General features: G+C 38.7%; 1 protein-coding gene across 3 annotated transcripts in view; it reads right to left on the reverse strand.

Moving 5' to 3' along the window:
* Window positions 1–1,661, reverse strand: part of mlt (tubulin folding cofactor E like protein mlt) — a 100,632-nt gene extending 98,971 nt beyond the window's left edge. The window contains exon 1 of one of the 3 annotated variants that reach the window (XM_090372680.1): window positions 1,510–1,661. The gene's annotated coding sequence lies outside the window, so the exon portion shown is untranslated. Of the gene's footprint in view, window positions 1–1,475 lie in introns of all 3 variants that reach the window. The other 2 variants (XM_090372678.1, XM_090372679.1) reach the window with 2 other exon arrangements.
* Between the last annotated feature and the right edge of the window lie 8,435 nt (window positions 1,662–10,096).

Here is a 10,096-nt window from a genome sequence, read left to right on the forward strand (position 1 = left end):
AAGTTCTGCAAATTGCAGCTTCTGGAGACTAGGCACCTGTAAGGTGCTTGAATGGTTTGAGCAAGCTCAATGCTAATGGGATTCTTCCTCTTGCTCAGATTACTCACCTGAGAGGACATAAATTCAAACTGAGGAAAGACAATTGTAAAATAGATGTGTGGAAATTCACCTTTAGCTAGTGGATGGTTGATAGTTGGAACAAACTTCCATCTGTTGTAGTGGAGGTCAACAATTTAAACAAGTTAAATACAGAACTAGACAAACATTTGGAGTGAATGGATGAGTGAAATGGGAAGATTTTTTTTTTTTGGCTGATGCTGTATTGCTTTCTTGCATCATATAACTCTACTAATGCTAAAAAAAAGTTTTTTAGACTGTAATTATCTTATCATAGGCTAAATCTATGTCCCCTTGTTTGTGATGCCTGAGAAAGGGAAAAAGGAACCTCTGTGTTATTCAATTCTTAAAACTGTTCAATGCTTTAATCCATTTGGATTATAGCAGTATCAACCTTTTTTCTTATTTTTAACTATTTTAGGTTATTGCTGTCTATATGATAAATTAACCTAAGATTACTGGTACTCCAAAGTGAAGGCCAAGACTTTTGCTAATATTCTTTTTAACCAACATTTTCAAGGCCACTTAAATAATTCATGTAGGTAATTTGCTTAAGCACCGTGCGTGCGTGTGCGCGCGAACGCACACATGCATTTCACTAATACAATGGGGGATTTCCATCCCCAACATCCGATACAGTACATATGTGCGAAATGGAAAGTGTCCTCCTAAAACTGTTGCATTAACCGTTGTAGTTTGGTCAAGGACTTCTCTCCCACCAAAGACATTCGTGGATGCGCTAATGTATATGCACATCACTATATACCGAATGTAAATACATCTGAGAATTATTATATGCAAGTGCGATCGCGCGTATAGCCTCCAAAAAAATTTAAAGAAATTAACAGTAAAAAACGAAAAGTATATGTGTATGAAAGTCAGCTTCCGCTATCTGATCCCATATCATACACCGTAATTACAGTTTAACAGCAGTAATTATATAAGCAGACGATCAGTGGTTACCCGTTTCGGAGAAAAGAAGCAAAGACCAATGACTATCATCTATAAAATAAAGATGGTAGAATGAATTATATTTGAGAAAGATTACATTTACAAAATATATTATGAAATAATGACGATTCTAATGATTAAAAAAAATGAAATATGCGCATTACACAAAGCTGAATGTCATTGTAATATTGACCGCCAATTATTTTTGTGCTTTTTTTTTTTTTTTTATCTCAAATGCATTATCAACATACGCTTGCAAATTCCCTAAAGTTAATGGTCTTTGTCCAAATATGTATATGGGTGCAGCATAAGTTTTATTGTTTTGATTCAGACGGCTGCCACCTTACACTCTGATGGCAAAGATAATAATAAAACGGTCTAAATTTTGACTGCTGAACAAAACGCACTTTTCACCATACCTTAGTCGTCAACAAAACTTACGCAACCAGTACTTGAAGTAACAGCATCGATGTGAACGACATACAGTTCACATTCTGTAAATGTCTTCGCAATGTTAAATTATTGAAAACTAATAACACCTTTCAGACATATATTGTAACACCTTGACCCACTAAAATATTTTGTAAACACAGCTGATCTGCTAACCAGGAAAACGTATAGCGTCAGTGGAGCGCCACCTAGAAATCAAATCAGAAAAAAAGATTTATGACCAAAATAAACCCCTCACCGTGGTTACTATAACAATAACAACAAAGAGTGTATCAACTCAGTTATTATATTGTTTTTATTATAAATGTGAATTATTAATTATCGATAGTAGCAATTTATTCATTAGCAAAGATTAATAAAATATATAAAATAAAATCACCTGCAAAAATGTTGTGCTTATAATACTTTTCAATTTATATATAAAACTCGTGAAGCAACTGACCAAATGGAGAAATGAAACTTGAAAAAGTCAAATAAGATGGTGTAGCTCCATTATTAGTATTATTATTATTATTATTAGCCATATGTTGCAAGAAAGCCTGAGGCTTATGCTGCACCAGCCAAAAAAAAAAAAAAATTCCTGCGTCGTTACCCTGAGAGAGAGAGAGAGAGAGAGAGAAAAGTACAAGGGAATCACCAAGAAAGAAAAGAATGATGATATCCAGCTCAGGATCCAGGGTTTGCCAAGCCCATACTCACCAAATGTGAGCCTTGGCTTCCATAAGGCTAATTTTAAGAAATAAAATAAAGTCCGCCTATACAGGGTGTCTCAAAAATATTGGTACAAACGTTTAGGGGAGGTAGGCAACATCTAAAGGAATGTGAATCGCATAGAAACCCATAACCGGAAACGGCACCGTAAGTCGGTACAAGGCGCTGTTTATCAATTTGCGAGAGGGAAAATTTGTGGTTTACTCATTCAAGCAGTAGTCGCCGCACGAAGAGCATGCATCGATATACGAACTGTGAGCTGGCAGACATGCACCTAATGTATGGATTAGCAGAGGGCCAACCCACACGGTGTGCTCCCCCATGCGGCACAACATCGCTTTGCAATAAATGTGTGGGCAGGTATGGTCGGTGACTGCTTAGTCGGTCCATACCTGTTACCATCCCGCATGAACTCCACTAAATATCGGATCTTTCTTGAACAAGTTCTACCATGGTTATTTGACGATGTTCCAGCAAATGTGAGACGCAACATTTGGTTTCAACATGACGGGGCGCCTGCCCATTATGGAAGGGGCGTTCGTGACCATTTGAACAGGCGTCGATGGAATGGCCGTGGTGGACCCGTTGCCTGGCCCCACGCTCACCTGATTTATCGAGCCTTGATTTTTTTCAGTGGGGATACCCTCAAATCTATCGTGTATGAATCGCCTGTGGAGACGGAAATGAATCTCGTGGCGAGACTCGTCTGCGCTGCTGCTACTGTCAAAGAAACTCCAGGTGTGTTCGACTGTGTCCGCCAATCCATGCATCGCGTCTCATGGTTAAACCTTCGAGCATCTGTTGTAACATCATGAAATGCATCCATCTCTTACTCCATTGTTAATATTATGTCAAATAAATGTTTGCCACTAATTACTGTCTTGTGTCATTTCTGCTTCTTGTGCCTCTGCTACTACTTTTCCGTGACATTTCCGGTTATGAGTTCCTATGCGATTCACATTCCTTTACATGTTACCTACTCCCTCTAAACGTTTGTACCAATATTTTTGAGACACCCTGTATAAATAAAGTATAAAGAAATTCCAGAAATGAAAAATTCCAAAAATTTTATGAGATTGTGAGTTTTCTTTAAGCTGAAACGGTAAATTTAGAAAAAGAATAAAATAAAGGCATTTTTAGAGGTTTTCACTTCTGATGTTCCTTTCTATTTTTATACTTCATACAGAGGCAGACTTCATAATCTATTTTACTTCCTTAAATTAGCATTGTTGTCTAACTCTAGTTAACCAATAGAGACACAGTCTCAATCAATGACAGTTGCAGATAAGGGTTAAAGTGCTTTCTCTCAAACCCAAATATAATATATATATATATTTTTTTTTACTGTTACTTGATGATTACAACTCAATCATTGCCCGAACACTCTTTTCGTACCCTTCGGAAAATCAATCTGAAACAGTCACTTCTCTCAACTGACTTTTTCATTTTCCCGTTTGGTCGGGACGGCCAAAATTTTATATCTGTTTTCATCCCGCTCTCAATAATATTGGTAACCCTTTTAATAAAAATTCAAACTGTTACATTATGGCCACCCATAATTTCCTATATATGCCCGTATATGTATTATGTCTGTAAATTGCGTGTGTTCTATGATTGATTTGCTGGACGAAAAAAACCCAGTTTCTGGGGAAAATAACTTTGCTAACTACTCCTGAGACCGACTAACTCAGCCATAGAGGGATAAAAGTCCATTAAAGTTCCTCGCATCATCGACGGGATTCGAACCCAGGCCTTTTCCACCCGGTGTGGGGAGGAAGGCGACGATGCCACTGTGCTACACGTGTAGACAATATCCATTTAATAGTTTCTCTATTTAGTTTTTCCATTTTAACGTAGACACGATGATTGCTTCCTTGCGGTAGCGCAGTGGTTACAATCACCAACTTCCGCACACCGGATGAAGGGGAAGGTGTGGGTTCAAATCCCGCCAATAGCGCTGGTAATTTTTCTCGGCTTTTTATTCAACGTGACTGAGTTAGTGGGCATCCGGAAAGTATTATAGGGCTTTTCTTGCAAATCTCAGATTTTTCGTCCAGCAAGATAGGCAAACGACCACAGAATTCACCCAATTTACAAACAGAATACAATGAAGCTTGATAGCCTTAGCTGCTTTGGCGCTTGCCACACATGAAAGATTTTACGAAACGGAACTCTCGTTAATAAAATATCTCTTTTTTTTAATTTTCGAGTATGTACACTGCTCTGCTTTGAATAGCAACACTTATACAATACTTCGTGGTGCCAACATTTGCTCGTAATAAAGCCCGTACACATCTTCGTATAGTCTCCACAAGGTATTGCAGGGCGTCCTGTGATAGTGCGACCATGCTTTGCGCAATCGTCCAGTAATTATTATTAAACTCATAGTGCAAAGGCGTTTGATGCAGCAGCCAAAAAAAAAAAAAAAAAATTCTGAGTTACCCAGAGAGAGAGAAAGGGAGAGTCAAAAGTAGAGGGGAATCACGAAGAAAGAGAAGAAGAATATAATGATGATGTCCAGCTCAGTATCCTGGGTGTGCCAAACCCATACTCACCAGATGTGAGCCCTGGGGTTAATTCCTGCATAAGTGGATAGTTGTAACATTTCCAATAGGTCTTAAACATGCTCACTTGGATTGAGATTGGCTATGGGTGGAATACGAATTCATTGTAATGTTGCTCAAAGTAGTTAGCAACCTGCTAGGCCTTGTGGCACAATGCGTTGACTTGCCGAAAGACGTCAGAGTTATTTGAATACACTGTCATCATGAAGCGGTATACTTGGTTGGCAACGATATAGAGTTGAAAAAAATTGTCATATGTCCACTCCAGAACCAATTCATCTGCCCACGTGTAATATGTCCATAAATTGCGTGTATTTTGTGGTTGTCTGCACGTGTAGCACAGCGGTATCGTCACCGCCTCCCCACACTGGGTTGAAAAGGCTCGGGTTGAAATCCCGTCGATGACGCGAGGAACTTTAATGGACTTTTTTCACTCCGTGGCTGAGTTAGTCGATCTCAGGGGTAGATAGCAAGGTTTTTACCCCAGAAACTATTGTTGTTCGTCCAACAAAACAGAAAAATCGACCATAGAACACACGCAATTAACAGACATAAGACACACGGCACGGCAGATGAATTCAATTATTTAGGTGGCCTAAAAATAAGCTTTTTTTTTGTATTCCCTGGTAAATTTTCCTGGTTTGCTGGGTGAAAAACCCGAAGATCCGGGTGTTTAATCTTGCTGTCTAGCCAACAACAGACTACGTTCGTTATTTTAATTTTGAATTTAGATAGTGATTTTGCAAATTACAGCTTATTATTCGTACTGCTATTGTATCGGTGTTTTGGGGTGAATATCGCCACACGTAACTAGCTGCAGTGTAACCGTAGAGTTCAACTGTGATAAATAAGTAGCTTGAAGGTTCTAATCACTTGTTCGTAACGGCATAGCGTAAAAATGGTTTTCCATTCGACAGAATCATCCGATCGAATGGTTCTCAATAGTTCATCTGACATCAATTTAGATCTAATCCTCTAAGCCTTGAAATGTATTTCTTCTTTGGTGTGAAAGGTTTAGTTTACTTCTATGTTTACTTCCCTGAATGCTTTCCATTTAGAATTATCTGTTGGTAACATTATTAGTTGGTTCCACTGCACCGAATTTAAAAACTGGTTGAGAACACTGCAGTCACCCTTACGAAAGGAAAAGCCTTTCCCTTTGCCCTTGAGATTAATTATGTCTTTAATTAAATTCCGCATTAGTACACTGTGATCGCTGCCGCAAAGTGGGTCTCTTGCTTGCAGGTTCTTAATGCTTGTAGAATCAATGCTCATAACCAGATCAAGAGTATTGATTCCTCTTGTTGCCTCTCTAAGATGCTGCTGTAGAAAGTCAACCCCGGGGGCTCATATCTGGTGAGTATGGGCTTGGCACACCCAGGGTCCTGAGCTGGATATCATCATTTTTCTTTCTTGGTGATTCCATTTTACTTCTGACTCTTGTTTTCTCTCTTAGGGTAATTTCGAATTTCTTTTTTTTTTTTTGGCTGGTGTATCAGGCTTCCTTGCACCATATGGCTAATAATAATAATAAGAAGAAGAAATCCTCCAAGTCTTGCTAATGTGTGAGAGACCAACTACAAATTCCAGTCAACATATGGAAAGTTAAAATCCCCCATTATAACACATTCTGATTTACCACCCCACTCTATATCTCTGTTTAGCTGTTTCGTATATTCATCAGTCATTAGTCCTATAACACACTCCTACTCTCAATTTTGTTTTTTCAGTGCTTATATCACACCAAACTGGCTCAACATCGCACTGGTCACCCATGTCAAGTGGATGCACTGCCTTAAATTTAATATGCTTCTTAACTAGGAGAATAACCCTCTAGTCCTCCTGTATAGATTATACTCCCCATATTGAAATTCAGTATCACTGATATCTGAGTGACATCATGTCTCTGCTGTCCCTACAATGTCTGCATTTGATGACTTAATCAGTACTTCAAATCACCAAGTTTATGTATCACTGCACTTAGGAATCCATTAGCTTATTGCAGTATCGTCAATTAATCAATTAAATTGATTATTTTTCAATGAAATGGTATCATGAAATGGAAATCACGTCCCAGAGTAGAATAGCAAAGAAATGGGCACAAAGTACCAGAGTACTGTGGCTCGGAGAAGAACCGAAGGGGGGGGGGCCTTAAGAATCACAGCCTAACAAAATGCGCGACTTGCGCAATCTTTGACGAAATTTCTGGAACAGGACACAATATAGCCAATGGAAATGTCTTTGTGCATTTTCAATGCAGAGAATATGAAGAAATTAGCCACCAAATTCTCAAATGTCCATTCTGATGGACATTTGAGAATTTGAAGAGTAGAGTAGATGCCCTTGAAGGAATTAAAACGGGGACCCATCAAGCTCTCAGCTGCTCAACTCAATGCCAGAGCTCACACTTGTGAATCAAGCAATACAGCGGAAATCTCCAAGGCAGAATGCACTGGTCTCACAGGAGGTGGCTATTGTCAGTGGCTCTACTGTCAGGGAAAAGGAGAATATATTGTGCAAGGATAGATGAAATAGAACCAGTGTATGTCTGCCAGGGGCAAAGGTAGATGACATCAGATATCATCTTTTAAGGGTACAAAACATATTATTTTACACGTTGTCACTAATGATATTAAGAGTACGAAGTCTAAGGACATTTAACAAGTACAGGGCCACGATGGAAAAAAGTTGCAAGTTACTTTTTTTGAAAGTATCTACAATTCTGCCCAAACAAGACAGGAGGGAGTACATGTAGAGAGCCTTGTCAATCAATTCGGCCCAGGATATAATGTGCAAGGCTCCTGCAGTAGAATTTTTTCAGTGTGGAATGTGCTGTTTAACAGGAGAGTGTTTTTACAGGGATGAGATACACTTACATAGAAGGGTTGCAAGAACATTTGCTGATGCTATTGAGGCAGTGATAGATGGGTAAAAGGAAAATCGCTAGATTAGGGGAATACACAGACTAATAGATTAACCAGATCTGCAGGCACAGTGAAGGTGTTCTTGCACTACTTCTATTGGAAAATGCAGCAGCCTGGAAAGCAAAGTTCAGAGAAATAGTGTGGGCGTAAATCAGAATGTCTTATAATTGGGGATTTTAACTTCCCAGATGTTGACTGGAATTTGTAGTTGGTCTCTCACACACATTAGCAAGACTTTGTGGATTTCCTGGATGACTGTTTTCTACAGCATGTCAGAGACAACAAGAGGAATAAATACTCTTGATCTGGTTATCAGCAGTGATTCTACACGCATTACGAATTTCCAAGTAAAAGACCCAATTGGTGGCAGCGATCACAGAGTATTAATGTGGAATTTAATAAAGACATAACTACTGTCAAGTGTAAAGGGAAAGGCTTTTGCAAGGGTGACTAGTGTTCTCAAAGTTTTTAAATTCTATGCAGTGAACCAACAGATAATTCTAAATGGGTAGAATTCAGTGAAGTAAATAATGAAAACTACTAGGCCTTTCACACCAAAGAAGAAATACTGTTCAAGGCTGAGACCTAAATTGATGTTGGACGAACTATTGGAACACATAGCGCCCCCGTAGATAGCACTGTTGGTAGGATCGCTGTCCTCCCCACACCGCGTGGAAAGGACCTGCGTTCGAGTCCCATCAATGACGTGAAGAAATTTTATGGAATTTTTTCAAAACATGGCTCAGTTAGTTGGTCTCAGGTGAGGGCAATATGGTTGTTTTCCGGAAAAGTCAGGTTTTTTTGCCCAGCAAACAGAAAATCGACCACACAACACACCAATTTACAGACAATACTGTATATGTAGAGCAGTATGGCCTTTTTCGTGTATGCTACTAACACCTATGACAACAGGTGATAGGGAAGAAAAGTGTATGGGAAAAAATAATCATATAAATTATCAGGTGATTCAGAAGACTATTTTGGATAAAAATTAGTCTGTATTCACATCACAAAGGACATTATGCAATCCAAGGCAGATTATGAGACATCTCTGGCAAAGAATATCAGCAAAGATTTTTATGCTTATGCATATTAACAGTAGAAGGAAGGGATTAAATCACATTGGGCCACTTGATGTCTATTGGTTAACTGTCAATGATCCTGCTCAAGTTACTGAAAAATTGAATAAGTATTTTGCATCTACATTAACACATGAATTCTTTAGGGGAATGGGAGCCAGAAGTTTATCAAACTACAATGGGGAGCTAAACGACTGTGATAACTGAAAGTGGAAGAGTAATTGTTGAAGTTGAACATAAAAAAAGGTACCTGGGTTGGATGGGATCTTTCCAGTCATATTAAAGAGGTGGCAAGCCATAACTATGAGTATCCTTGGATTCGAGATGTGTGAATGTATCCCCAATTCATAAAGGGGGGGGGGGTCAAAATTTTAGTGACATGAGTAATTACACATCTGTTAGCTTAACATCTGTTCCAGGGAAAATAATGGTCATTCTTAGGAAAATATGCTACATGGTTGTTTTCCATCAAGGTTATTACTATATCAATACCACTCATATACACAACATGAAATTAATATAGTTTATTGGGCTGTTTGACTAAATTACTATACACCGTGATGTTTCAGACATCTTACTGATACCCATCATCAGACCACACTGTTGGGGGAACAGAAAATAGAAACCTGAAGTGCAAAAATAATTGTCTTTCACATGGCTCACAAAGTGTATTTTTTAACTTAATATTTAAGAAAATAAAGAAACCTGATGTGCATACAGGCAAAAGGTGCTGCCAGCCAGCAGTTAATTTATAGGTGAGAGATTACATCCACTGGCCAATAGAATTGTGCCACGTTTTTATCCTGGATTCGGGGTTCTTGTGTAGTCAAAGCCAAGGGTGATCTTTGCTCCCATATTCTGGACATCAGGGTTGAAGGTGCAGGCTAGTTTGGGTATCTTACTGATACCCATCATCAGACCATGCTGCTGGTTCTGGTGGACTGGAGGGAGTTTTATGTGGGCCTATTTTTGTTTCTTGGTGTTTCATTCATGCTTCTGTTTTATTGTGGGTTGAATTCACTGTTTCCTATTGCTTGCTGAGGGCTCTGAACATTTTTATGAAGCAGGAAGTCGTAATTCAAACGGACTTTGGTTGGTCCATACCCAGATCTAACATAGTTAGGGAAGGATGCTATGTGGTTGTTTTCCATTAAGGTTATTAATACCACATGAAATTAGTAATATAGTTTATTAAGCTTTATTAAGCTGTTTGCCTAAATCACTATACATTAAGGTGACGTTTCAGGCATCTTACCAATACCCATCATCAGACCATGCTGTTGGGGGGAAAAGAAAATAG

The sequence above is a fragment of the Mastigoproctus giganteus genome, chromosome 4, assembly GCF_048544385.1.
Source record: "Mastigoproctus giganteus isolate SK-2022 chromosome 4, ASM4854438v1, whole genome shotgun sequence".
NCBI lineage: Eukaryota > Metazoa > Arthropoda > Arachnida > Uropygi > Thelyphonidae > Mastigoproctus > Mastigoproctus giganteus.